Source organism: Brachyhypopomus gauderio, chromosome 3 (assembly GCF_052324685.1).
Source record: "Brachyhypopomus gauderio isolate BG-103 chromosome 3, BGAUD_0.2, whole genome shotgun sequence".
NCBI classification, from domain to species: domain Eukaryota; kingdom Metazoa; phylum Chordata; class Actinopteri; order Gymnotiformes; family Hypopomidae; genus Brachyhypopomus; species Brachyhypopomus gauderio.
Genome location: NC_135213.1, coordinates 30743036 through 30770020, shown reverse-complemented (window position 1 = coordinate 30770020; position 26985 = coordinate 30743036). Strand labels below are relative to the sequence as shown.

The 26985-nt window shown below is 40.5% G+C and overlaps 1 long non-coding RNA gene across 1 annotated transcript; it reads left to right on the top strand.

The window, feature by feature from the left end:
• The first annotated feature begins 3731 nt into the window (after nt 1-3731).
• LOC143509814 (uncharacterized) lies at nt 3732-9982 on the top strand. The gene is made up of 3 exons (XR_013129788.1): nt 3732-3884; nt 6932-7051; nt 9633-9982. It is a non-coding gene; the product is annotated as an uncharacterized LOC143509814 (long non-coding RNA).
• Nucleotides 9983-26985: the final 17003 nt, after the last annotated feature.

Here is a 26985-nt window from a genome sequence, read left to right as displayed (position 1 = left end):
GCTTCATTGTTCTATGACTGCACTACTGCCTCCACGGATCCTCCCAGGGACTATATAGTCCCCCCAGCTTGGAAATCCCTCCTCGACACCAAGGTCCCTTGTCCCTTGACCCCTTCTTAATCCACCTCCGTGGATGGAGCTGATCGAAATGAAGATGGACATTATGGGTCACAGTGTTGAGTGATGGCAGTTTAAGAGAGCTGGTTGGAGCTTTATGGCATCGGTGATGATGCAATGGTCACACCCACTTCAAGGGGTACTGTGGGATAGATGTGTGAGGTGGGGAGTGGGTGTGGGATGGGTGAGGGGGTGTGGTTACTTCTGTAGACTGGTCAAACTGGTAAAGTGAAGGAGGATGAAGACCGAGAGCATTGTTTTTCATCCACTGGCTCATGTGGAATAATCCTCATACAAAGTAAAATGTCAAAACAAGAGGTTCTTTTTTTAATAGTGGGGATTGTATATTTCTGTAGCTGAGGCACAGCCTCTGATATACATGGTGATACCCTATGAATAACCTGAACAGTCTAGTCCGTGGAGACATTCAATAACAAGTGGTGTACAGTGAAATGTATTAGTATGTGGACAATGCACAAATTTAGTTGCTTATATTATACATTCAATCTTGAAATATTAATTATTCCATGGCATTACACTGCCGATCATATGATTTATATTGTACAACCTTCTTTCTAAAGGGATCAAACGTTATTAGACAATTCTTGACCAGCTAGTGTTGTTTCTGGGCAAGAAAACTAATAAAAGTTCTCCACCTGATTGTAGACATGACATTGGACACCATGTTTTTACTTATACATAAAGACACCCATCTGAAATTAAGAATTCAACAAGCTTCTTCAGCTACAAACATCATTAAAGGCTAGTTGAAGATAAGTGTTTATCATGTCCAGAACTCTAGCAGCAAAAAGGCATGTGCTGCAAACATGACCCTTTTCTTGTACCGGCTACGTAACCTGAGTAATGTGCAGCACCTCAGTAGGGGAGCACTATAGAATTAAAAGATACTGAATATTAATTCTGGAAAAAATAAACAAAGCAATGTGATAGAAACAGATGTCATGTATTATTCCCCAGTAGTCACTCATTCAACGTTTTAACAACCCAGACTGATTTAGACATGAACATTCCGTTGTAATTATCATCTGTTTAACTTTAGAGCTGTTTGTGCCAATGCCAATTTTTTATTGTACTCACAACTGCTCACAACTTAATTCCATGGGCATTAAACAGAGTACTTGTGTTGAGATTTAATTTTTATTTTACGGAATAAAATGTCCTCTGTGTTTGTTTGGTTGGAAACCAAAATACTGACCAACCTGAACCTCTTGTGCTATAGAGTCTGCTTCATGGGCATGAGTATTCTTTGCCAGATATTTTAAAAATATCTTTAATATTTTCAAGTGATGATTTGAAAAAATATATTATTGTAATTAATTACTGACAAAGTGATTCTGCAGTATTATACATTGTATGCATTTGTAACTAGCCATAGATTATTGTGTTTGTACAAAGGCAATGGTCAAATACCGGCAAAACCTTTTTTAAAAACAGAATAATAGTTTGGTTAATATTGTACCTATTGTGAAGGTACAAGTACACCATCTTGAACCACCTCACCTCAAACATGACCTCTCTTCAAACTCACTCATCTCATCCCAGCAAAGGCAGAGATCGCACCAGTTTTAAAGCGATCCTCAGGCCTGTTCAGACGCAACATAAACTAACGTTAAGTGCAAACCTTCATCTTGGTCTGTTTCGAGATGGAGAGCCTTTAGCATTGCCTTAAGGGACCAATGAAATCGCTCAACAGCTTTATTACTTTCAAGCTATAAATCGAAACGTTGATTTTAGTACCCAGTTGCCGAATCGCATGTTTGAAAAGCTATGACATGGTTTACATTCTAGATTGCTTAGTGTTCTCCCAGACATGATCCGGAAGCAGAGATAACTGAGCAACTGAAATGGAGACAGAAAATGGTGCGGGGACTGAACCTATGGACTTCTCACACAGTACTGTGTGAGGCAAAGCTAGTAAAACTTAGCAGCGGTTCACAATCCTAGTTGAGGGGATGCCACACAAATGTGGTTCCTTGCGCTCGAACACACCTGGAAGTAGCTCAGGAAGGGCTCTGCAATTATCTGATGAGTTGAATCAGGTGTATAGTGCATGGAATACCCAGAACGAAGACCTAGAGCATCTGATAGAGAAATAGCCTACTGATATATGGAGTATTGTATTACAATTACACGCAATGCCTGCCAATCTTAAACTTAGCTGTACAGTCTCATCCAACCACAGAGATAATGCGTTAATATCTACTATAACCAGAATTAGAAATGACTTAAAGCACAGGCATTACTCAAACACAATTATACTGTAGGTCTCTGTTTTTAAACATGCATTGGTTATAAGACAAAGAGCACATGATGTGCAAGCTACTTAATTTGCATGCTTTATTCTGTATTCCGTTGAATAAATATGAATTCTATTCTAAATTTGCTTTAACAGAATTGTGGCCACAAACATGCTTGCATATGTACATACTTAAATAATCATACATTTCCATGCAATTCAAAAATATGATGACCTAACCATATAGCATGTAAGCATTACATATTAACATTAGCTACAAGAATACTGAGTATTTTTACATCTTCAATTTCAGATCTCTGTCATACCAGTACCATTGCTGAAGATCATACTAAACCTAAAACAGTTTAATAGTTTATTGGATAAGTATTGAAACAGTGGAGGATGGGGGATAATTTGAACCAATCACAAAATAGTATTTTCATAGATTTGGCAATGGCCATGTCTCTCACTCTGGAACAGAATACATAGTCAGTCTTGGGAGTCTCTGTTAATTGCAAGGATTCCCTAAGGAGCTCTCTATCATTTACCAAAAGTACTTCTTGCTGAAATAAAAGCAGCAAGCATGACAACCTCTGGCCTTAAATGCAAAATGCAGTACTGGCTTTTGTTATCACTGGTAAGAAATGTATGTCATTTAGATTAAAACTTTATTCAGATTAAAACCTTACAGGTGGGTAATGTATGTCATAGAGTTTAGGTATTCTTATTAAAACTTTACAGGTAGGTAATGTATGTCATAGATTTTAGGTATTCATATTAAAACCTTACAGGTAGGTAATGTATGTCATAGAGTTTAGGTATTGAAATGAAAACTTTACAGATAGGTAATGTATGTCCTAGAGCAGGTATTCAAATTAAAACCTTACAGGCCCAGCAGACACCTCAGAGTTTTGGAATGAGGTGTGGTGACAACTGTGAAATTCAGAAACATTAAACGTAAAATTAACTACAATTGTTGACCTGTGCTATATTACTCACATATTACTCCTAATATGCCTGTTTTAAACTATATATTTTTTCATTTTTGACTGTTCATTAGAGATTACATGGGAAACCAGCTAATATAGGTTGTCTACATTAGCATAAAGACAGGCAAGAGGAAAATACAGAGGGTTGTCATATACGCTTTATGGTTTGTGAGACCCTACAGCAAGCAGGATCACTGGATTTCAACAAATACTTCTCAATAAATGTATCAATAAAATATTTTATAAGATTTTGTAGCAGTAATTACTCTCAGTACACCCCCAAGTGACAAAGATAGACTTAATGGTCATTGTAGAGACTGCAACCATGGCAACAGTGTGGGTGTGATGACATTAGGGAGCAGCCTCAAGCCAGAGGCAGCGCTCCAGGAAGTATCAGCAGCAAACAAGCTAATGGCTAATTTTAGCATCTCCGGATTTGCATGCGGGTGTCTGTGTTCAAGGCTGTCTTCTTGGAAATGTCACGAAAGACTGACATGTACCCGACTCGTACTTTACACAAAGTAAGGATAAAACTGTTTTATATTTATATTGCAGTAACATACTCTACATCGCTGTTGAAATGCCATAAACTCTAAACTGTCCAGACGAACTGTCCAGTGTACTCTCATACCCGGTAATGACTGCTAGATTCACTCCAGGTCAGTGCTTCTTGTTGGGGTTGAACGCTGAAGCATTCTACACAGAGACATATAGAAATGTGTGCAATTCCACACAATTATTTCCATTTGAAGCAATCTGACAAACCCCCATTCTGGCTGGTATCAGCTAGGGAACATGTGAGCTCTTGTCATGTACACAACTGAACTGAAGTTAGCACTGCCTCTGTTAGCTTATGGAGATTTATATCTTGTTTTAAATTTATTGAATTGACTGTTTCTAACTGAGGCACGCACATTTCAGAGTCAGCAGGTCACATGCATAGTAACGTTGGATTCATCTGTTGCATTAGTGCTACAAACAAAAAGATAGTGCCCTCCATCATGAATTAAGAGTCTTGCTTTGTAGACTCCATGAGGAATCTGACCTGGAAGCAGTTTTTGATTATTCACAGAAGAAGAGAGAAACAGTCAGGATATTTTTTTTCCTTTTTGGCGCCTTCTTTCTCCTTTTCAAAGACGCCATTTCTAAACCCAAAAGATGTTCTTTAAGTAGCAACTGTAAAGTGGACCAGACTTCTCTATTATTTCGTGTGATTTTATTTTCCTCCTTAGGCAGAATACAAGGCACATCCAACAGAAGCATTCCGCAAGGGGTCATAATTACACACTTCAGTATTCAAGACCCTGGCAAGGATTTTATGCCTCATAATTATTAAATACTCAATTGCTACTTTTTCGTTTTCTTCGCATATGTGCGTGCTTGTGCATGAGTGCGTGAGTCTCAGTCAGCGTAAGTTTAGCATGTAACCACTCTGAATTAGGAGTAAATCCCTCTTATGGCCCACTGAAAATACCACAGTTCCTTTTACTATGAGTCTGTACCTTTAGAGTTAAGCCACATGTAAACTGTAAGTCACAAGTAAACTGTACAATGTGATTCAATTACACAAGCAGTTACTAAAAGCATCCATAATGACGCACAAACTGATTTGTCAGAAAACAGGGCCACATGCTGAATGTTGAGCCTGCTGATAGAACAAATGCCAGCAGTTCCAGATTTCATCCGAACGCCAGCATGTTGATGACCGTTTACTAGGGTTTTTTTCTGTTTGCTTGCATGGCTTTTGCTGAATAGTCATTTAATCTACATTTTCTTGGGCTCATTAAATGTTATTGCGACCTGTGAGTCCTCACATAGTGACTGGGTATGCCTGCTAGTGTCATAATTAGAGAGAAAGTCCCAACAGTTTTTTTTTGCACATTCCATGGTCCAATTCACCTTCCCTGGAGCTATATAAGGAACCATGGGCTGACAGAATGAAAAGGATTGAAAGTATAAAGAGGAAGGCAAAAAAATGGAGCAGATTTGTGCTTGTATGTGAGACACACATGGTTAAGACAATGTTAAGAATTCTCTAAGTAATCTTACAAAACATATGTAACGATTTAGTCATAACACACCCATTGTGACTGTCAATACGTCCTTCTTGTGTCAGTGGCTGAACAGAACAGGTCCTGTGTGAGAAGTGAAAGACCTACTTATTTAAACCTTGAATCCTTCCACTGAGACACAGTATGTCTCACGGCATCACTTCCTCCCTTCTCTGGGCCCTCTGAATTTCAGGGGGGAAAAAGAACGTCAAGCACCAAATGGAAACAATATGTGCATCGCATAAACAGGTGCCTCCCAAGGGATCAGGAATGCATCTCCTCTGTCAAACAAACTGCTGCTCTCCTTTGCCGAACACAGAATAGGCGAGAGCCCTATTTAGTCAAATCACTTGCCTTCACAAATGTATACTTTTCAGCCGAGGACGAGGGAGGAAAGAGGAGGAGTGGAATGTTTTACGCCAGGTGGAGAGGCAGATAGAAAAAAAGTGGAACAGTTTCTCTCGACATTCCCTCATTTTTTCGTTTTCTTTTCACCCCCTTTCGCTGGTCCCCAGAGGAACAGACTGCACAGGGTACTCTTGCTGCGCCGCCACAGAGACATCTTAAAATACTGTTGTCAACAGAGCGATCAGAAGCGCCAGCACGCTAGCGATACACAAATAGTCCCAGCGCGACGCTCTTAAAAGCCCATTAGACGCTGGCGTCCTCGCTAACGCTAATGCTGTCAGAGCGCCGCGCGGCGCGGTGGCTAAGTGTTACTGACACCAAAGGGAAACAAGCTGAGCGCGACGTATCACAGAGGTTCTTCTAAACGCTCGCAGACCACTAATGTTTGTTGGTTCTGCCGCCCATGTTATGCGGCGGGAGGAACTTCAGCCGATTTATGCCAAAGGAGGAAAGTCGTCAGCGTGCTTTAATATGGCGTCTCACTTTGCTGATCACTGCCTTAACAAACAGGGCCATTAGTGTTATTTTTTCAGCTCTCGTGGTTTCACAGGGCAGTATTAAAACACTACAGCAAGTACATCTACTACACGAAGCAGACAAAATCTTACAGGCAAAATGCAGTTTAGCACATTCGGGATTATCGGACCCTTACTGTAGCCTATATGAAGAAAGCCCTCAGGATAACGACAAACATTCACTACATCAAGATGCTGTCATCCCCGCTTAAGGAAATTGGTCTGAACACGCAAGGGCCTTGAATCGCATCTCTGTAGACCAGTTGTACATAAGACTGGAAAGACTGGAAATCTTTGCCCATCATTGCACTAAGGGTTTATTCCAATTCCCAAGATCAAATACAGAGTAGAAAGTGTAAGAGAGCAGAAAAACAGATATAATGTGAGAGCAGTAAGCAGGTGGGGAGGTGGGTGGGAATGAGTCTTAGAAGCCAAAAGTGTGTGTGTGTGTGTGTGTGTGTGCGTGTGTGTCTGTGTGTGTGTGTGTGCGCGCGTGCGTGTGTGTGTGTGTGTGCAAGTGCGTACATTTGTGCGTTTGTGCATGCGAGAACGTGTTGGCAGCTCTCTGAGGCCAGTGATCGTTCCTCCAAACAGTTGCTGAGGGGATTGTGGCTCCTGGAGAAGTGAAAACACTAACAGCTCGGAGAGAGGCGTGAGTCCCACAGGGAGGAGAAGCAGTATTTACAGCAGAGCGATGGGCCCCAGCCAGACCTGGTAATTGCAGTTCATTATCTCATATTGATTTAATTAGCTCCTCCACGCTGCTCTGGATTGCTGCTTCGCACCCTCGCATGGGAGGCTTTGGTGAATGTGTGTATGGGTGTGTGTGTGTGTGTGTGTGTGTGTGTGCACATCATGACTATCTTTTGGTACATTTACAGACATACATCCATGTTGATGAACTAAGATCAGGGCTCTCAAGTCTCACGCATTGAGCGTGTGACACACGCATTTGACCGTCTTCACACGCTCACACGCCACACTTCCGATTTCACACGGCGAGAAAAAAAAATCTAGTTTATTTACCTCCGATCCATATCTATGTCGCCCTCCACTGGCGATCGATCGCGATATACAACCCCCCCCACCCCGCCACCCCCGCTCAACAACTCATGTTCCCCCCCCCCCCTCCCCCCCCGCTCAACAACAACACTTAACGTTCGCCACCCAGAATATTCAGAATTGGTTACTGTAAACTCAAATCTACATAGAAGAGTAAAATCTATATTTAGGTGCCACAATGTGCATTTGTACAGTTTCTGACTGAGGCTAAGTTCTTAACTTAACTTAAAGATCTTTATACGTGTGCCCAAATTGTGAATAGTCTGGAGCTAATGAATATTTTGTGTAAATAACCATGAATAGGAAATGTGATTGCCCTGTGATGCTAGCAAGTAGCATTAGCTTCCTCTGTGGTTAGCACCCGCTAGATTGATGTAGTCACTGCTTTTGTTGAGTTCTTTTATCCCTCCTTTGGAGCCATGGTAACCTCCCCTTAGGGCCCGATGTAGTCCAAATAGTCTTGTGTGTCCTGTAAACCTCCCCTTCATAATGGAAACCCACTGCATTGAGGATAGGACAGAATCAAGAGGATCTTTTAATCAAAAATTTCAGTGTGGAGTACATAAAACCTCCAATCTATGATTAGCTGTAATGCATTTTAAACATCTTAAAGATGCATTTTAAATGTCTTCTTAAAAGCTACGGCAAATTGAAAAGAAATCTTCTGAGAGAATTTAAAGTCATTTCACACCGAATGTGTTTTTTTCTTCTTCTCCATTCAGCATTGTCACGGCCTTTCTTCTTGACTTTGACACTACCTTCCCAGAAAACTTCAAAAGGAAACGGGTAGAGGGGAAAGTGAGCAACTTAAATCAGTGACAAGTTTCAAAAGGGTAGAATTATTGTAACTCTCTGGGCTCCACAGGGAAAAAAGGCTTCAGATATTACAAGCTCTATCATACAGCCGCAACTGGGTCTTTTTTTAACACGACTTGGTAACAACAGTAAAACGAAGGTTCTTTTCGTCAAAGCCCCGATTTTAATGTCGAGCTCTCACATTTCCAGGCTTCCTATCACCACGCTTTTTAATATGTCACTCAAGTGAATATTTCACTAAGAGCGGCAAGTCAATACTTGATATCTATTCTTGGTGTAACCTTGGTCCTGTTTTTGTTTAGGGTTTTTTTCACACTTGTAACATTGCTGTTATGTGTAAAAGGCAGAAAGGCACTGTTTGCCTTCTCCTGAGTGTTCTTTCACTGTCATAGCATATCATTCAACATCAAAATGGAGTGTTGCAAATGTCTCACGATATAACACTTCAGTGTGCTGACAGAGAAGGAAAACATTTGGCAAACAAGTAACAAACTAAACTGTACCGCGACTCGCAAAACATGAAGGTTTGTTTTAGTTGAAAAGATCTTTCAAAACTTTTGCTAGACTTAATCTGTTGTTCATTATAGTAGCTCCTGTACAGGTTCTGTACACAATTGAAGAAAGTAAGCTTTCACTGTAGAACACTTTTGAGTTATTAGGCCTGTTTGTATCTGACCCACCTTAGAACTACAGAGGTGCAGTGGAGGTCAGTTAGAATTATGTTATGAAATGTGTGTTAACTGTGTTATCAAATTGTGTTATTAAGTTTTTTTCTTATCAAATAAGATGACATTTTCCTCACAAATCAATGCTCATGTGTATGGTCATTTGACGCACAGATTGTTTGTTTGCTAATTGTAGCAATGCAGATTCTGGTTCAGTGAGACATTTGTTCGCTTTGTCTTTCTATTTTGTTGAGTCACTTGACATGGGGCAGTCAATCTTCGGTGTTTACTTCACCATTTGGGGAGCCCTTCAAAAGGATGGGTCACCATTGGCTAATTAACAATTATTAACAGTTCTACTGTGAGGGCAGCTTAATTATCATAAATTACTGCCTAATTAAAATGTGATTGCAGGCTCAATAGTTATAAATCATTAATTTTTTAACACCCTTATCGCAAGACGTAAGGTACCCGTTCACAAAGGATCCATTAGGGGACAATGAATTCAATAGTTTCTATTAACTCACTCTACCAGTCCTCCCTAATGTAGTCATTACCAGTAATTACTTCTCCTCAACACACTGGTTTTATGCACACATATTAACACTTTCACTGAAAGCATACTGGTATGAACTTCTCAATGTGGAGATACTAAGAGTTGTTTCTGTAAGTGTACTGACATCACTATGTGTAGAACTGAGATTGAACATTGAACATATTGTTGTGGACTGATGCTCCTTTTGTTTGAACAGGATCTAAAGATGGAACAATGAATGACCAAGGACACCAGATTTCAAATAAAAGTACACTGTTTATTTTTGTTTGTTTGTTAGTTTGTTTGTTTAATAATTGGATTATGCATTACCTGGAAAGTAACAGTAACAAATCGCTATCTTTATATGGATTCTGCACTCTGATTTAATTGTATTACCTCAGTTTTGTGGTCTTAGAAATGTATCACATCTCAGGTCTGTCTTTTCTCAGTCTGATGCTGGGGTGTCTATTTATGCCTTTCCAATATCTTGGTTAGATAACTATTTTGTCTGGTGGCTGGTTTTCCAACCAAAAGCAGTCAGAAGTCACAGCTTCACATACCCCAAACTTTGCCACACATTCAATAAAAACATGTTCATATTACACCAGCTTTATTCTCATTTACTCCTATTACACCAGTTATATTTGCATTGGCTTCTGCTAAAAAAGCAATTCCACTTCAAGATTCTCCTTTATATGTTCAAATGTGTGACTGCTTCAGCTCTTTATTATCTGCAAAATCTTTTCGCTCCTCAAATACACGCTGGGGGTTCTCCTAGCTTTGTAAGGTCTAGTGTGCTGGGTGTCAGTGGGTAAATGTGTGAACTGAGACCAAGCTGTGGAACCATCTCCCTGGAGGTCCCACTTCTCGTTTCCTGCTCTCATTCATACTTTTATCATTGGTAAGCGACTTGATGTTATACTAAATACAAATGTGCTACACAAATTAAATATATTATTACTGCTGTTGTTGGGCTTTCAAAATAATTACTCATTTATCGATGTGAAATTGTGACTAACTGCAGTTTTGAATATTCTGTATTAGAAGGGCTATTGCTGTTTATCAACTCTATTATAAACTGTCCATTTAAAAAAATCATAACCTAGCAGAGAATTTTGTAGATGCTCAGAGTGCTTTTTTGTAACCCAGCCATTTTGTAACCCAAATTTCACATTTTAAATAATATATCTTCCACAATTCTCTGAAATAATAACTTATGAGCAACAGAGTGAGGTTCTTTTGTCTTTGCTTTGTTTTTCCACTAACTGGTTCCCGCCTTTCCATCGTGGTTTATCTGAGTCGTGCCTGACTCCTTCAATCTCAGCGTGTTCCCTGTTACACCAACCACCTCCCCAGTGTCTGTTTTTCCTGGACTCCCTAGCTCTCCAACTATCTGCCCTCTCTAACAAGCTGACTCTAGGGGGTAAGAAGTTGTGAGGTGTGTGTGCGTGTTTGTGCGTGTGCATGTGTGTGCGGGAGTGTGTGTGTGTGTGTGTGTGTGTGTGTGTGTGTGTGTGTGTGTGTGTGTGTGTGTGCGTGTGTGTGTGTGTGTGCGTGTGTGTGTGTGTGTGTGTGTGTGTGTGTGTGTGTGTGTGTGTGTGTGTGTGTGTGTGTGTGTGTGTGTGTATTATTTACCCATACATCTGTCAGGCATCCAGGGTAAACGGACGAACACAGTCTCATCCATATTTCAAGCCTTGTGGCAGATGTATGCTGCTAGGACTCCAGTGTGGCTACTAGGCTGATCTTATGAAATATTGAAGGGATAAAGTTCAGGTTAGATCATTCAGGGACCATGGCCTGTTAACCAGGAGCTTTTTCAGCAGGTGGGGTGTTTACCTCCTGTATTCCCAAGAGATAGCTGTCTTGTCTTTACCCATAAAATGAGGGAAGGATATAGCAACCTGCCTTATAGAAGAAAGGACTAGGTTTGACTACTTCAGCAGTCAAGGAAAGTAGCAGAGTTCACGCACTTTAGTAACTGTATTTTGTATTTGAGAGTTTGTTCCTGTATTTGTACCCTAATAAGTATTTTTTTATTAAAAGGATAGTATTTAAGGGATAGTATGTTAACAGAGATACTTATTGCTCTTAGCTCTTGCTTTATTTATCCTATGCGGAAATGACAGCAGCTCGTAGCAGCAATACACATGCATAACAAAAGACGAGACATTCATATAAAAGTCACAATATGTGTGTGTGTGTGTGTGTGTGTGTGTGTGTGTGTGTGTGTGTGTGTGTGTGTGTGTGTGTATGTGTACAGTATATATGTATGTGTGTGTGTGTGTGTGTGTGTAGTACAGTATATGGTGTGGATAGTGTATGGAATTTAGCTTTCAGGCTGTGTGCTTCCTCACAGCATAAAGGAGAGTGATTGTAGATGGTTATTTCCATCTCCTTAAAGGAGGAGTGTCTTTTCCCACTCCTGCAAAGCCAAACAAAGCCACTGCTGCAGTAGGCAGGAATGACCTCCTATAATGACCCTCATTGCAGCACAGCCAAAGGAGCCTCCCACTGAAAGCTTAACTTTGTTGGCTGACTGATATGTTGTGCAGAGAGTGATTTGCTGTTCATTATGTTGGTGAGCTTGTTCAACATCTTTCTCTTCACAACTCTAAGGGTTCTATGGTAGTCCCCAGAACACTGCCTGCCTTCTCTATTATTTTGTTTGGTTTCTTAGAGTCCCCACTTCTGATGCTTCTGCCCAAGAGGTGAAAGCAAAGAAAATGGCTACACTCGCTACAAGAGATTTATAGAAGATATGCAACATATTTCTGTATACATCGAAATATCTTCGTTTCCTTGAAAAATAGAGTCTACTGTGACCATCCTTGTACATGTCTTCAGTTACATTTCCACTCCAGCCTGTTGTCACGGTGAACACCAAGGTATCTGTTTCCCTCTACCATCACCACCTCCTCTCCCAGGATGGAAATAGCTTTTGGCTTTGCCCTGGTCCTCTCAAAATCCACGACCACCTCCATCGTCTTGGTCACACTTAAGAGGAAGTGGCTGTTCCTACACCATGCCACAAAGTGGTCTACCAATTCCCTGTACTCTGTCTCCTGTCCAGCCCGATATACCCCACCGCTCCAAAGTCATCTGAACATTTCTACAGGTGACAGGACTGGAGTAGTACTGGAAGTCTGGGGTGTATATTGTGAAGAAGAAAGGTGAGAGGACAGTCGACTGCATCGCTCCTGTGCTGCTAAGCACCTGCTCAGACATGCATGCTCTCTGTCCATTAGGAAAACCATCATCCAGGAGGATGTGGAGGTATCTGCTGTAATTCTTTACTACATTTCAGCAGTGTAGGCTGGATTCTGTTAAAGACACTAGAGGAATCAAAGGACATGGTCCTCATAGTTCTGCCTGCTGAGTCCAATGCCTTCAACTCCTCTAAGAAGACCAAAAGTAGTCATCTCAGGACATTCCTGATGTGTGATGCAAGTGCAACTGGTCTACTGTCATGTAGAGTAGCCTATATGGAGAAGACTACGCAGATGTCTTAAATCACATTTCAAGCATTCTATTCAGATATATATAGAACTCAACAATACATGTTATAGATTAGTGTCCTTAGTTAATTGGTTTAGTGTAATAGAGTTTTAACTAAAAATGTAGCCTTGGGAACATGTCAGAATACAGATGCGTGCAGACTTAAATGAAAGTGGTTTATTTATCAGAGCAATTCCATACAACACTCCAGGGATCAAAACCAGGAGGGCAGCAACAGCACAGAAACGGGGTCCAAACGAGTAGGCAGAGGCAGTCCAAGTCGTAAACCACAAATACAAAAGGTAATTCCAACACAAAGTACGAGTCAAACCAGATCAAAACCACGCAAACCAAAGAATACAGAGAAAAGAACACCATATGCTTTCAAACAATATGTAGGCAATACTTCGCAATGAGTGCTTAGTGTGACTGAGCTATATAGTCCAAGCTAATGGGAAACCGGTGGCAACCAGTAATTAGGGGAGGAGGAGCGGAGCCAGCGACACTGAGCATGATTGGACTGGGGTCCCAGGGGTCAGGAGGTGTGACACAAACAGGTAATGGGACTAAATGCTAAATATCATTTTTCTTTTTAGTTATTTACATCACCAACAGATATTCTGAATCTTGGTATAAGGTTTGGCTCTTCACTTACCATTTTTACATGTTCACACTTTTATTCACACCTTTACTTACCATAAATGATAAAAGATACTGAACCACTGGTTTATGCCATCATTACAGACTTTTTTATCAGTCACAGTTTCAGCAACTGTTGGGAAAAGTGTTGGGGAAGGGCAGGGAGACTGACATGTTTTAAGACCTGTGTGTTTCTAAGACTCGTGAGTTTCTTTTTCTATAGGTGTAAGCAAGTTGGAAAACAATGATGTCCGAAAAATTGTTTTGTCATTTCTTCCAACAGAAGCTAAAGCAATGTGTATGTGCACATTTCCATGGCATACTTGTTTATCAGTCTCTCCTGATTATGATTGTACTCTGTATGAGTACACCCCATGTTGTCACTGTCTGTTAATCAATAGATTACACTTTAATGGCAGACAGTAATGCCTGAACAACGATTTTGCATGTGTATCTGGCGGGGGTCTTGTGTTGATTGAACTGACAGTTGATTTTGGAGGCACTGGTGACTTTAATGATTGTGCATGTTTATTATTGTATATATGTGCACATGCATGGCTAGATTAACCTGCTCAAAATTGGAAATCCCATTTCCTAGGTACATATATGTGTATACAGTACGTATGTGGAGGAGAGAGTGACAGAGGTGTCTGGAAGCTTTTTACCCTCTTCCACATCTTCTAGGAATTTTGAGCTTGAAGTTTTAAGTTTCAAGAAAGGTTGTGATGCTTGTACTGCAGACCATGATAGACCAAACAGGCTCTCTATATCATCATTTCTCCAGTAAAACGTTGAGCAGGCAGATGCTCAGCAGTCTGAGGACTTTGCTGTGGCTCGATAAGACTGTGGCTCGATAGGACTGTGGCTTTAGAAGACTATGGCTCAAGAGGACTCAGTTACAGCTCCTGGTTTCTTTACAGCTCCTTAATTAATGTTCCTTACCCTGAGCAGATCCATGGGGGATTAGCCTGTAAGATACTTCAGATACAAAATCATCAGATGAATGACATACATGTAAACATGTTTGCTTTTGAACTAGTTAGAAAATTAAAACATTAAAGCTATTCAGAGAATAAAGTATAATTAAAATTTACCATTGAACGGTAGCATTTCAGAAAATAACAAGAGGCTAAATTTCATATAAAGACTTCTCATGAAACAGTATCAACATAAAACAGGGTTGGACAGATAGTGCTACCAAAATGGAGACACTGGAGTCCATATTGTGATATTTAATACTAACACTTACTAATAATAACACTAACTCTGGTGTATGAATAAAAACAACACAAGGTCATCAGCAATTATTTTCATGCAGGTGCAAATGTGTGTTGTCATTCACCTAATCGATCTGAAAACCGCCATGACAGCAGCGAAAACCGTGTCTGTGTGCTGACACGGTGCACGCTGTTCGCCACAGTGTTCACCTCTCCACCCCCTTCAAGTGCTATACAGCTGGCCCATCTGAGACCGCATCTCCCATCAGCCCCCGCTTCACAGCCCTGGGGAGGGAGTAATGAACTGGCTCTTTATCACTGCCTCCTTAGAGCTGGGCTCCATAGGGCTTGCAGTGAGGACCCTCGCTGATCCCCTTGGGGTCCACACGCGTCCATTTCCCACTGGCCTGAAGCCTAGTTCAGGTCCCGCTTTCGCTGTTTGTCCCCATAGGGCCCCTCCAGGGAAGCAGACAACAAATTTTGCATGCAATCTTGGAATGGTACAGAGGGAATTGGACCTGCTTTGCTCTGAGGGAATTTAGGAATTGTGTTCGGTTAAATAAGGGTAGTTAAAACTTTTGCCTGGTCTCCATGGAGACCTGGGAGACTTTTACCAAAAGTTTGAAACATAGCCCTTGGCATTGTGGAGGAGAATGTGTTTGGTAGTTCTGATGCAATATTAGATTTGGGGTTTTCAGATTGCTTGAACTTGAATGTATTATTCTTGACACAAGCCGGTGATGCAACACACTTTAACACCCTCTAAATGTTGTGCTTGCTATTGTGAACAAATTAACTTAACAAAGTACTTTGAAAACAAGTATAACAATAGTACAATAGGCATATTTTCACCTGCTTAAACATACAGTTATGCCATATCAATAATACACAATGACCAACTTCATTTTACAAAGCACTCTGGATTGAACAGATGTGAATAGGAATGTATTCATTATGAACTGTTAGGCATGAACAAATCCTCACATAATTATATATATTTTCAACTCCAATGTGAAGGTAAATGGTATGTCTACTGTTTCTCTACAGTGGGTCTGAAACTTGGTTTTGTGAAATGTTATTCATGTGTGTGTGCATGTGCGTGTGCATATGTGTGTGTGTGTGTGTGTGTATGTGTGTGTGTATGTGCGCGCATGCATGTGTGTGTGTGTGTGTGTGTGTGCATGTGTGTGTTAGTGTGTCATTGACAGAGAGCACAAGAGAGAATCAAATAGCTGAGTGTGTTGTAGTGAGGCAAAGCAGAGTGATCAAGTGAGTTTTCAAAGGTCCTGTAAGGGGGGGGGGGTTTGGGGAGGGGGCATGGAACTAGAACACTGACATTTTTTTACAGTGACATAAATGATAATATAATTTTTATTTTCTGCATCATTTTATTTTCTGGACATCTCCTATCCTGTATTTACTGAATCAGTTCATAAACTATTTCTAAACATATCAGATGTCTTCAAGCTGTTAAAACACATCTTTCCACGTAATATCAGTGTGAAAGTTCATTTCTTTCCTTTATAGACACTCATTAGCCAATTCATTCCTAATAACTACCTTGTACTTACACTCACTGTCTACTTTGTTAGGTACACACCGAGGTGTGTTTAATAAGTGTATGATTATTGTAGCCCCTCTGTTGACATGCAAACTTTGTCAGCTAGACTGTAGCATGTAGGATCCAGACCATTTAAAACAGATTTAAAACAGACATAGTGCTTCCATAGTAGTGGGTGATGAGCTTGTATAGATTTATTAGGCGCATGAGTGTTCCTGGGATTTTTACATGCCAGCGTTACTGCTGGATTGAGAATGGCCACTGCCCAAAAATATCAGCCAATATCATCCCTGTGGTAAGAAGGGCTAGAGGGTAACTAACACAAACTGGCCGTAGCTAACATACACCTACAGTATGTTTCTAATGAAGTGCCATTTCTAATGGTTCCTGGTGAGTGTAATATAATACAAATGATTTTGTGAGGACCCATGAGCCTACACTGGTCAATTGTAGCATTGGTCACATATGGAGTTTTAAGGGTGAGTTAAGTTCTGTTCCTTCATTTCGTCCTTTGTGTTTTGATACATAAAGAGGTGATGGTAGGACATTTGGTTTTTGTTTGGTGCCTTTCTTTTAGGGAATGTAGCTTTCTGGGTCTGTCTGTTATATTGTCAGTTATTTTGTTCTTTGGGCAAAAGCTCATGCTAATACTAGACATATTATGGCCTTGTTTTCTCTTTGTTCTTCTCCACACTGCCATTTATCTCAATACAACTTTCTGCATTAAATCTACCCCAGTGTTTGTGTTATTTTTTTGTTTTATATTATGCCCTCTAAAGCCTAGACTGGTGGCCATGAGATGAAGTCTTAAGAGTAATATTACATACTTTTAAATATTAATATTATAGTAATAAAACACTCCATTAAAATAAACTGGATTTTGTACTACAGATGCACTGGAAGGTTCCACAGCATGAATTACTGAGGTAAATAAACCGATCTGAGCAGCTTTCAATGAGGCATGGTCATTGCTCCCAGGACAGTTTTTCCAACAGTACTGAAATTGTGGGTTTTTTTTCTGTGCAACGGTGTTGAGAGTGTACCAGGAATGGTGTGGTCAAGGAAAAACATCCAGTGAAAAGGGGTCATGTGGATGTAAAAAATTCAATGATGAACGAAGTCACAGGAGGATGGCAAGAATCATTTTGATGAACAGCCACTACACAGTACCACAAATTGAAGTCAAATGCAATACTGGTGCTGCAGCGAACATGTCCGAACACACAACTTGTTGTTTCTTGGCTCAGATGGGCTATAACTGAAGATGACCAGTTTGAGTGTCATTGCTGTCTAAAGGAAAGAGAAAGGCAAGACTGCAAAAACTGGATTGTTGAGCACTGGAAAAACATTGCCTGGTCCGAAGAATCCAGGTTTCTGTTGCACCATACTGATGTGAGGGTCAGAGTTTGGCACAAACAGTATGAATCGATGAAACCTTCCTGTCAGGTGTCAGCAGTTCAAGGTGGTGGTGGAGTAATGGTGGGTAACAGTGTGGTGAAATGTGTGTCCACATCTTGGGTCCTGTGATACCTGTGGACGGACGATTGAACAGTAGGACTTACCTAAGTTACCACCATGGCAGACCAAGTTCACCCCTTCATGGCAACTGTTTACCCAATAGCAGAAGGACACTTTCAAAAGGACATAATGCCAGAGATGACAAAAAACGTGACAGATATTCTGTCCACATGGTCCAAAACTCCTGCAGAAAGGAGGTCTATGTGTCTCTAATAAACTGACCATTCAGTGCATTGGTGCATTGGTTTAAAACAAAATAGTGAGTGCGGTTTGTTTCAGTTAGAAGTGGAATGAGGAAAATTAATTACAATCAGGACAGACATAAATCAGAAAGGTCAGATGTAGGTTTCACTGTCAGCTGCATGTTTCACTGTGTAAAGCCAGCCGTAATCCTATAATATAAACATTAGTGTTAGAATATGAATATTTTTTGATAGGCGACAAAAATTGTTTGCTAAAATATTTAATATGCAATAGGAAGTGCTTTTATAGAGCGTGGTTGTGTGATGAATGATTGGACAAGTGAAGATAAGCACCGGTTAGTTTTCTGAGGGCAGTTGGACAATTATGAAGGTATGTTGATTTTGGAACATCGTACCGTGGTTATGATTATATTATTCAGTATAGGGCAGCTCTGCTTTATGTCCATATAAAATTCCATGGGGGTGGCGAACGAAAGTTGTTGAGCGGGGGGGGGCGAACGTAACACTCAAATTGGTGGTGAACGTAACACTCGTCTAAAAATAAATTCTCCGGTTTAAAATATAGTCTCCCGTTAAAAATTTTTTGGCATTTGGGTCCGTATCCAGTTAATCAGGAATGTGATTGGGTCCGGACAGGACGGCGTTCGGGTCCGGATCCGGACCGCGGTCCGCCATTTGGTGATACCTGGTTTAGAAGAATAATGATATAATGAATGAATCCGACACTAACAATCTGTCAAAAAATGAGTTAATATACTTGTCATTCACAAGCATGACTGTGTTTTCTGTATATAAGGGGGAAAATCTCATGCGCTCATTTTTAGTTTTTAGGGTAATATAAAGTGGTTTTACAGTGTTCGGTGTTCACAGGACAAAACTGACCTCCTATAGATACATTTGTGTGTTCATGTACTGCCAGTTTGAAAGCAGTTTAGTGATATCCTTGGTTACTTTGCAAATCATTTGTGAAGTATTTTAATGTACTTTTAAATGTAAAAATAATTAAAATCATATATTTATGCATTAGCTTGATTGCTAGCTTAATTGCTACAGTAATTGTATTCACAGTGAGGATCGTTTGACTTCTTAGTAGCACCCGTAGTTACAAAATCACCTTCCACACATAAACAAATATGTCTGACAATAGGCGGTAGAAGTAAAGCACGAGATTTGAAATTGCTAGTGGATGCAAGGAAGAAAACTACAGCTCCCACGGTGTATTGTGTTATCTACACGGAGCCCGAACTGAGACACTCTAAAAGTAAACAAATGGTTTATTTTGCAGAGCTAACAATTCCATTTGAGGAAGCAGTTGATGAAGCTTTTGAAAGGAAGAAGCTGTTTGAATATGGATGGTAGGTGTCCATGAACTGGTGGCACTGTTCATGTGTTGGCTGTGAGTACAGCCTTAGTCACCAGGGAGGTCAGTTTGGTTTAAAATTTAAAGAAGCACCATCTGTGTGGAACTCTAATGGTTTGGTATTGGATATTTTACACTTGAACATTTCTATATGAAAACATACTATTTGAACAGAAGTATTTCAATGAAGAGTTAAACTCATAAAGTGAGTTACGGAAAAATGTATGTGCCATATTGGACAGAAATAACACAACCCATAATATTCAGTATCAACTAGTAAACACAAGCAGGTACGATGCAAGAGTGTTGTTCTTTGTGAGGTTTCACAAATACATAATTAATAGATAAATTAATACATAATAATACATAATAATATAATAATAATAATAATAACATCCTTAGTATTTCACTCTTACACTAGTCATATGGAATGGTTTCTGAAACCATTTTTCATTCTTGCGTAACCCTGTGGAGGTCTGTGGAGGCTATAACCTTAAAACCAGGCATTTGACTAATAAACACTGATCAACCATTATTACCCTGAAATGATGAAGGAACCTTATTTTAGGTGTAGTGCTGAAATATTCTTTTACCATCTCTCACAGAAAATAATACTAAAATGTAAAATAGTGTTTTTCTTTTTATTACAGTAAAACCTAGAGTTTACAAATATTGCAAATATGAAGCTACTTAGGTGTCTGATGTGTCTTTAAATGACCTCTGTTGAAGTTCAACAGTCTTAAGTGAAAAAGATATTCCTATAGGCCTACTCACCAAAGCAAGGAATTCAAACATTTCTTCATATGGTTGCCACTCAAAAATGTGTGGGTCACATGCAGTTTATTACATAATCAACCTTACTTTAATTTACTACTAAAGTAATCAACTGAGGTACTAAAGGTAATAAAATTAACTGAACAGAGTTCACAACAATGTTTTACCTCAGTGCCCATTAAAAATATTGTCAATGTTTCAACAGTGGTTTAAATTCAAGGTTTTTAAAAGAGTGTTAAAAAGAGTAATAACATTCTAGTCTTAATATAGTCTGAATATTTTAAATATGAACATGTGAACTGTTTTTGACAGTGTTTAACTCTCTAACATGCTTAACTCTCCACATCACAGTCTCTAACAAATACATTCACACACACACAGAATCTCACAACTGAATTCTTTGTTGTGTGCTTACTAACCTGTGTGAGAAAAATGTATATTTAGCTGGCCCAAGGGAGAGAAAACTGTGACTATACAAAGAATGGATGTTAGATAAACAGGCAATGTGTGTGTGTGTGTGTGTGTGTGTGTGTGTGTGTGTGTCTGTGTGTGTGTGTGTGTGTGTGTGTGTGTGTGTGTGTGAGAGAGAGAGAGAGAGAGAGAGAGAGAGAGAGTGAGAGAGAAAAGAGTGAGGCAGGCCTCAAATGTCAGGAGCAAAATACCCAGAATGTACCACACATTTCAGGGGTGGGGGATGGGGGGGATTAGAAAAAAATTAACACTGCATAAATTGAGAGAAGCATGTCCTATTTTTTCCCTCCCTCTATTCTTCCAGTTCTTTTGAAAAAAAAAGAAAATGAGAAAACACTCAAAGTTCAGGGAACAAGGCTGTCAAATAACTGTGAGAGAGGCATTTTATTTTTCTTTTGATCCTTTCCCCTCTTTATTTTTTACAGCCTGAACATGCATGAGGGGAGTCAAACGAAAGAGAGAACATCTCTGTGAAGGTTAGGAGGGACGTGAGAGACACAGTGAGGCAGCCACATGACATTTGTATTTACACACATACACACACACGTTCGCAGGCTCACACGCACACACATACACCCACACCCACACACACACACACACACACACACACACACACACACACACACACACACACACACACACAGCCAGACATTGGACCATGGTGCTGAAACCTCCAGGGACAAAATTGTAATGTGAGTATATCTGGGAGTTCTTTCATTTATCTCTGATGAACTGCTAACTGAGCATCTTGAATAATTCATTATAAGACACTTCATAGTACACTTCATATATACACATATATATGTACATATGCTTCATTCTTAAATCATTTTGATGTGTCTTATAACTAATTAATATTAAATCTAATATTAAATACTCTATATGATATATAACACATACAATTTCAATATACCAGAGGCTGGAAATCACCTTTCAGTCGCCCCCCCCGAAGTCCATGAGGGTTTTTACAAAATCAGAGACGCACGTGGAACATTTTGTTCCCTTAACTGAGCATCGCGTAACAATTGAGAGGCACTGAGGCGCAGGGAGCACACGGCTAGTTTTAATTGAGGAGGAGCAAATCTGTCCGGGGTTCAGAGCAGTGATGACGGAGGGTCAGGCAGGGTTGGGGGCGGGGTGTGCAGGGGGAGGAGGGGCTTGCAATCTTCTGAGGCCAATTAACTCGGAATACAAAAGTAGCGGCACACTCTTCTCCGGGTTCTCGTCCCGGCCTTTCTCTCTGGTGCGCGGCAGATCAAATTAATTACAGCGTTCTCTGCTTTGTCTCTCGCCCTCTTTTCCCAGGACGTCTGGGTGTGCTGGAGGTCCTTGATGAGTAGCTGGAGAAAGAGGGGGAATGTGAATACTGTACACTCTATGCCATTAACCCCCCCCCCCCCCCCCCCCCCCCCAAACGTCTGTAGGGTACAGGATATCTGTATATCTGTAGTCTTGCAAGCATTTCTTGACTGGATTTAAATTAATTCTCCTGGTTCCGCTGGATTCCAGCTTTCAAATGATTGTAACACAGTAGATGTGGTAGCACTTATCACCAGCATGATTCACAGGGTGGGGAGTGTTCGTTGGTCAAAGAGTTTGGTTCTGTTCAATGACAAGGAAAAAAGGTAATATGATGGATTTTTTACTGATGAAAATAGTTTTTTTACCTGGTTGGTCAAATGTCAATAGCAAAACAGCATGCAAAATTGAGCAGATTTCTCACCTGAGTGCAGTTGCCTTGTGTATCCGCAACCCCTAACTCTCCCCTTAGAGGTTCAACCTTCAGATCCATTGCTAATTGAGCACATCTTAGTTAGTTAGCTGGTGACCGGTGATGTTTTTTGTCTAAGAAATGAACGTTTGAGAGCATTGAGCTGCTCTAGCAAATACAAACAGGCTATGTTTAGAATCTTGCCTCACGTTCTCATCACTGTCTGCTAAATATTAAAGAGACCTAAAATAGCTTTTTTGGTTTTGAATGTTCAATGACCATGTGGGTTCAAATGCAGTTTGTGATAAGAACAATATCTTATAACTTCAACCATTCACCTTTTGCAACAAAACTCAAAAGTCAAACATGTTGATCTAACATCCCTAAATCTTTTTAAACACAGTTAGATAAAACACCTTTGTAACTTATTCCAGCAAAGCAATAGTCTGAGAGTGGTTCAAGTGCTTTCTTTAATCATTTTAGTCCATTTTGAGTTTAATTATCCGAACCATTTGGTCGTTCATTAATTGGCTATGAAGCCCAAATATCAGAGGAGAGACGTTACTGTAAAACTACACATCACCCTCACAGGTCAAGCTTGCCCATTCAGTGCAAAGAAGACAGGCAGAGACACAGGGATGAGGAGGAGAGGAGAAGACGTAAAGAAGCAGGATTTGGGAGAAGGAGGGTGAGGGGGTGAGTGGCTTAGAGTAGGGAGAGAGGGAGTGTGTGGGGAGAACAGGTAAAGGCAGAGAAGAGAGAGAAGCTGCAAGATAAAGCCAGAAGAAAATGCAGTCCACTACAGGACTAAGATGTTTAATTCATGCAGGTTGGGCACATAAGACGTGACTAGACCAGAAAATACTGAAAGACCCTGAGTTAAAACATGTTATTAGAAAATCTACTATACCTCGTAAATTTAGAGTATGTGCGTTTACATTTGTAAATTTTAGTTTTAAGAGTACTCTGAAAGAGTAAGAGTAGAGTAACGTTTTAAAAGCATTAACATGGACTGAGAACCTCTTATTTATGTATTGTTCTAATTTTGAAAATTCTTTAAAGACAAGTTTTAATTACGATTTGATGAAGAATGGAAGAACGTTACATGGCAGAGAGTTTCTGCTGTTGTGTTGCCCGTATGATATTGCCGTTCCGCCCATTCCCACATTAATATTGAACATCCTCCCATCCAAAATGATGAGGTTTTGTTGATGTTGTGACAGCGAAGTTCACCTTCGCCGCTGACAGTCGCCATGCCGATCTCCGGCGCTCTCATTGGGAATGCAGCGAGCGTCCCGCTCCGCCTGGCCCGCGGACGCCGGCGCCGGAAACACGCCGGCCAGACAAGAAAAATGATGGGAGGTGCAATCTCATTTTCGGAGGGGCTGCAAGTCAGCCAGGAAATGGCTATTATTCCATCGACACTGTCTGTATTAAGTTATTTCTCCCTCTAAATACGGGAGCGTTCATGAATATCTATTGAGTTCCAGGTGCAGACGCCGGGGCTTTTTTCTTTCCCCCTGCGTGTCCCCCCCCCCTCCCACCGCGCGGCTCTCTCACGGATGATTGCAGCTCCATATTCCACCTCGCTCACCTTTTTTCTCCCGAGATTGAAGTGAAAGACAATGGTATTGGAAATTGGCTAATAAATCCTTTGAGGGAAGAGGGGACAGAGTGATGGTGGGGGGCCAAGGGCCTACTTGGGAAAGGGCCCATCGGCATCTTCTTTTCTTTCTTTTTTTTAAAAGAGGGAGATAAAAAATGGTCTGGTTTTTTTTTTTTTTTTTTTTTGCTTCTCATCTGCTAGCCGATGGGTTGCCGGGTGGTCTCCACCTGTTCTAGGTCCGATCCTCTGTGTTGGGCCGAGGAGCGTCGAGAGAGCGATTTCGAGGTGCCCGAGAGGCCGGTGGTTTGGCTGCACGCCAGAACTAGCCTGGAGGATGAGGATGAGCGGAGCGGCCCGCCGTCAGCACAGAGCATCAATAATTTAGGTAAATAAGACCATAAATAAACGGCCCTCTGAGAACAAGAGCGATGGTGAGAGGGAGGAGAGGGAGGTGAGGGAGAGACGAAAGAGTGCAGCACAAACAGAGAGGGAGGGAGACAGAAGGAGAGAAAAGGGGAGAGGGAATGTGAAAGGGAGGGAATGAACGAGCACTGTCTTCCACAGTGAGGAGCGTTTGTTCCTCAAACATACGCGTCCACGCATGTTTATTTACTGTAATGCATATTTATTATCAATAAGAGCTTGTTTGCATGGTAAGAGGAAGTAAAGGGATATGTTAGAAATCAGGGGTAAAAAAGTGGGGATTGGCGCTTTGCAGCTTGAATAAGTAATACTGGTCACATAAGTTAATTATACTCACCGTCTACTTAATTAAAAACACTTCTAAGAAGCAACATGTAGGAGTACAGCCATCCTCCAAACTCAATCATCAGCTTTTGATCACAGGGCCAGTGTTATCTGGATATTTCTGGATGGCAGACCACGTCAACCTAGCAGTGACACTGACAGCAACACCGCTACACCCGCTACACCCACTACCATGCCAATAGCATGTCAGTGTCACTGCTGTGTTGAAAAGAACTGTATCGTGGCTCCGTGACACTTCACCTTAATTACACTGGTCAGCAATGGTTTTGCTTCATGCAAGAAATGCCTCTTTGATATATATTTTTGCACGCTGCATCCCAATTTGCTCTTATCATCCATCATCTTTTTTTGCACCATTGTGTGTCATTATGTATAGTGTGAAAAGGCAGATCCACTTCACTGCTATCTGCTATAGCGGACTACTGATGGAATGTGTGTTCCAGAGGCCAAATATAGACATTTATTTTAGGTGCAATAACAGTCTAATTTATGAATGAATAAAATACATTTAAAATTTAACAGCCCATATTCTAATTCAATGTATAAAGTTCAATCAGTTAGTTTGTGAAACAATTTTTTTTTTTTTGCCCAGTGTCCCCAGCAGTGTGCTGTTAACCCTTCAGAGAAGAGGTAGCAGACCAGTGCACAGACAAAAGCAGGTCTATGTGGCAACAGTGCTGTTTATTTTTTTAACTGGTACTGTGGTGATTTTACAGCAAATTCCACTGCATACTGCGGTTCTGTGATCTGAGAACCCATACAATAAAATCTGTACTTTGTTTTTGATGTTCAAATTTGTTAACTTATACAGAATAAAAGTCCCCCTTGTCTTCCCCCTTTATTGAATAAACATATATAAATATATATACATTTGTTTTATATATAAAATAAAATATTTAAAAAAACACCAAACTATAGGCTACTTTACATATTCTTGGTCATTACAGGACACATTTCTATTCAACAGTGGAAATATCAAAAGTCTAGAAGTTGTCTATTACCTAAAAGACAGGAAACCTGATCAATGAAATTGCCTGATCAATGACTTTTGCCACTGTATGACTGTCACGTCTAGCCCCGCCCCCACCTGTCAAGTGTACCTTTTGTTTTTCTAGCCATGTGTCTATGTTTTGGTTCCCCATGTGTTTCTCCTGCCACTCCCATGTCATTTTTAACCCCACCCCATGATTATCATTCACACATGTTTCTAGTTGTTTCCCTTGTTAGTCCAGTGTTTTTAAACCCTGTTCTTTGTCTTGTTCAGGGCAGGTTATTTAATGTGTGAATCTTGGTCCTGGTTGTGTATCTTGAGTTTCTGGATGTTTGTATAAGTGGAGCTCTTTCTTGTTGTTTGTCTGTTTAACCTAAGTTATTTCCAGTTAGATTTTCTGCCTAGTTTCTCTGTTGGTCAGTATGAATCTCAGTGTCTGCTTGTTGAACCTGGACCGTGACCCCGACCCTGATTATGGATCTGCCCTTAATAAACCTGCTCTGCTCAGCATGTGCGTCCGCCTTATCGCTCGCTTACGCCGCTGGAGTTACAAAGACATTTTTAAACGTAACTCTCGGTGTATGCGCTGCGTTCAAATTCAAATGTTATCTACAACTCACCCAGATGAAAATCTTACAATAATCCAGCGAGGTTGTACAAGTCCATGTAGAAATCTTAGGCAGAAAAGAAAGTTATTTACGTAGTTTCCATAAGACGAACTATGACAGACATATCTAACGACATCGAGCCTCCAGCCCATACTCCATTTTTCCTTCATTAACCGTAGCTGCATTTTGAAGACTGCTGAGCCAAGTCCTGGAACGTAAGAATAATTGAAGGTAGCATGTATCGTTATTTTGGAAAGAGGGGGACTGTAGAAAGCTTACCTGCTTCATGCAGTACATACCGCACATATTGTGTACCAATGCATTGATATGCTGTATGTACATACAGGAGGAGTATTTACATACAGAGTATTTTTTTAGCATAATACACAGTAATGTTAAGGTGGTGGTTTGTTCTGGATTATAGCATAAATGTGAATGTAAATATAAATGTTACCTGTGGCATCTGTTTTGAGGTCAGCTGTCTGTTAAATATATGTATGTAATGGGATACATCTTTAAAAAAGGTGATTGTGGGTATAACTCCCTGTCAAATAATTCATTTGGTGTGTAATGAGCTCGCAAGCTCTACGGCAGATCCATGTGATAAGGGTGAACTGAGAAAGATCAAAGGCCATCACGCACATT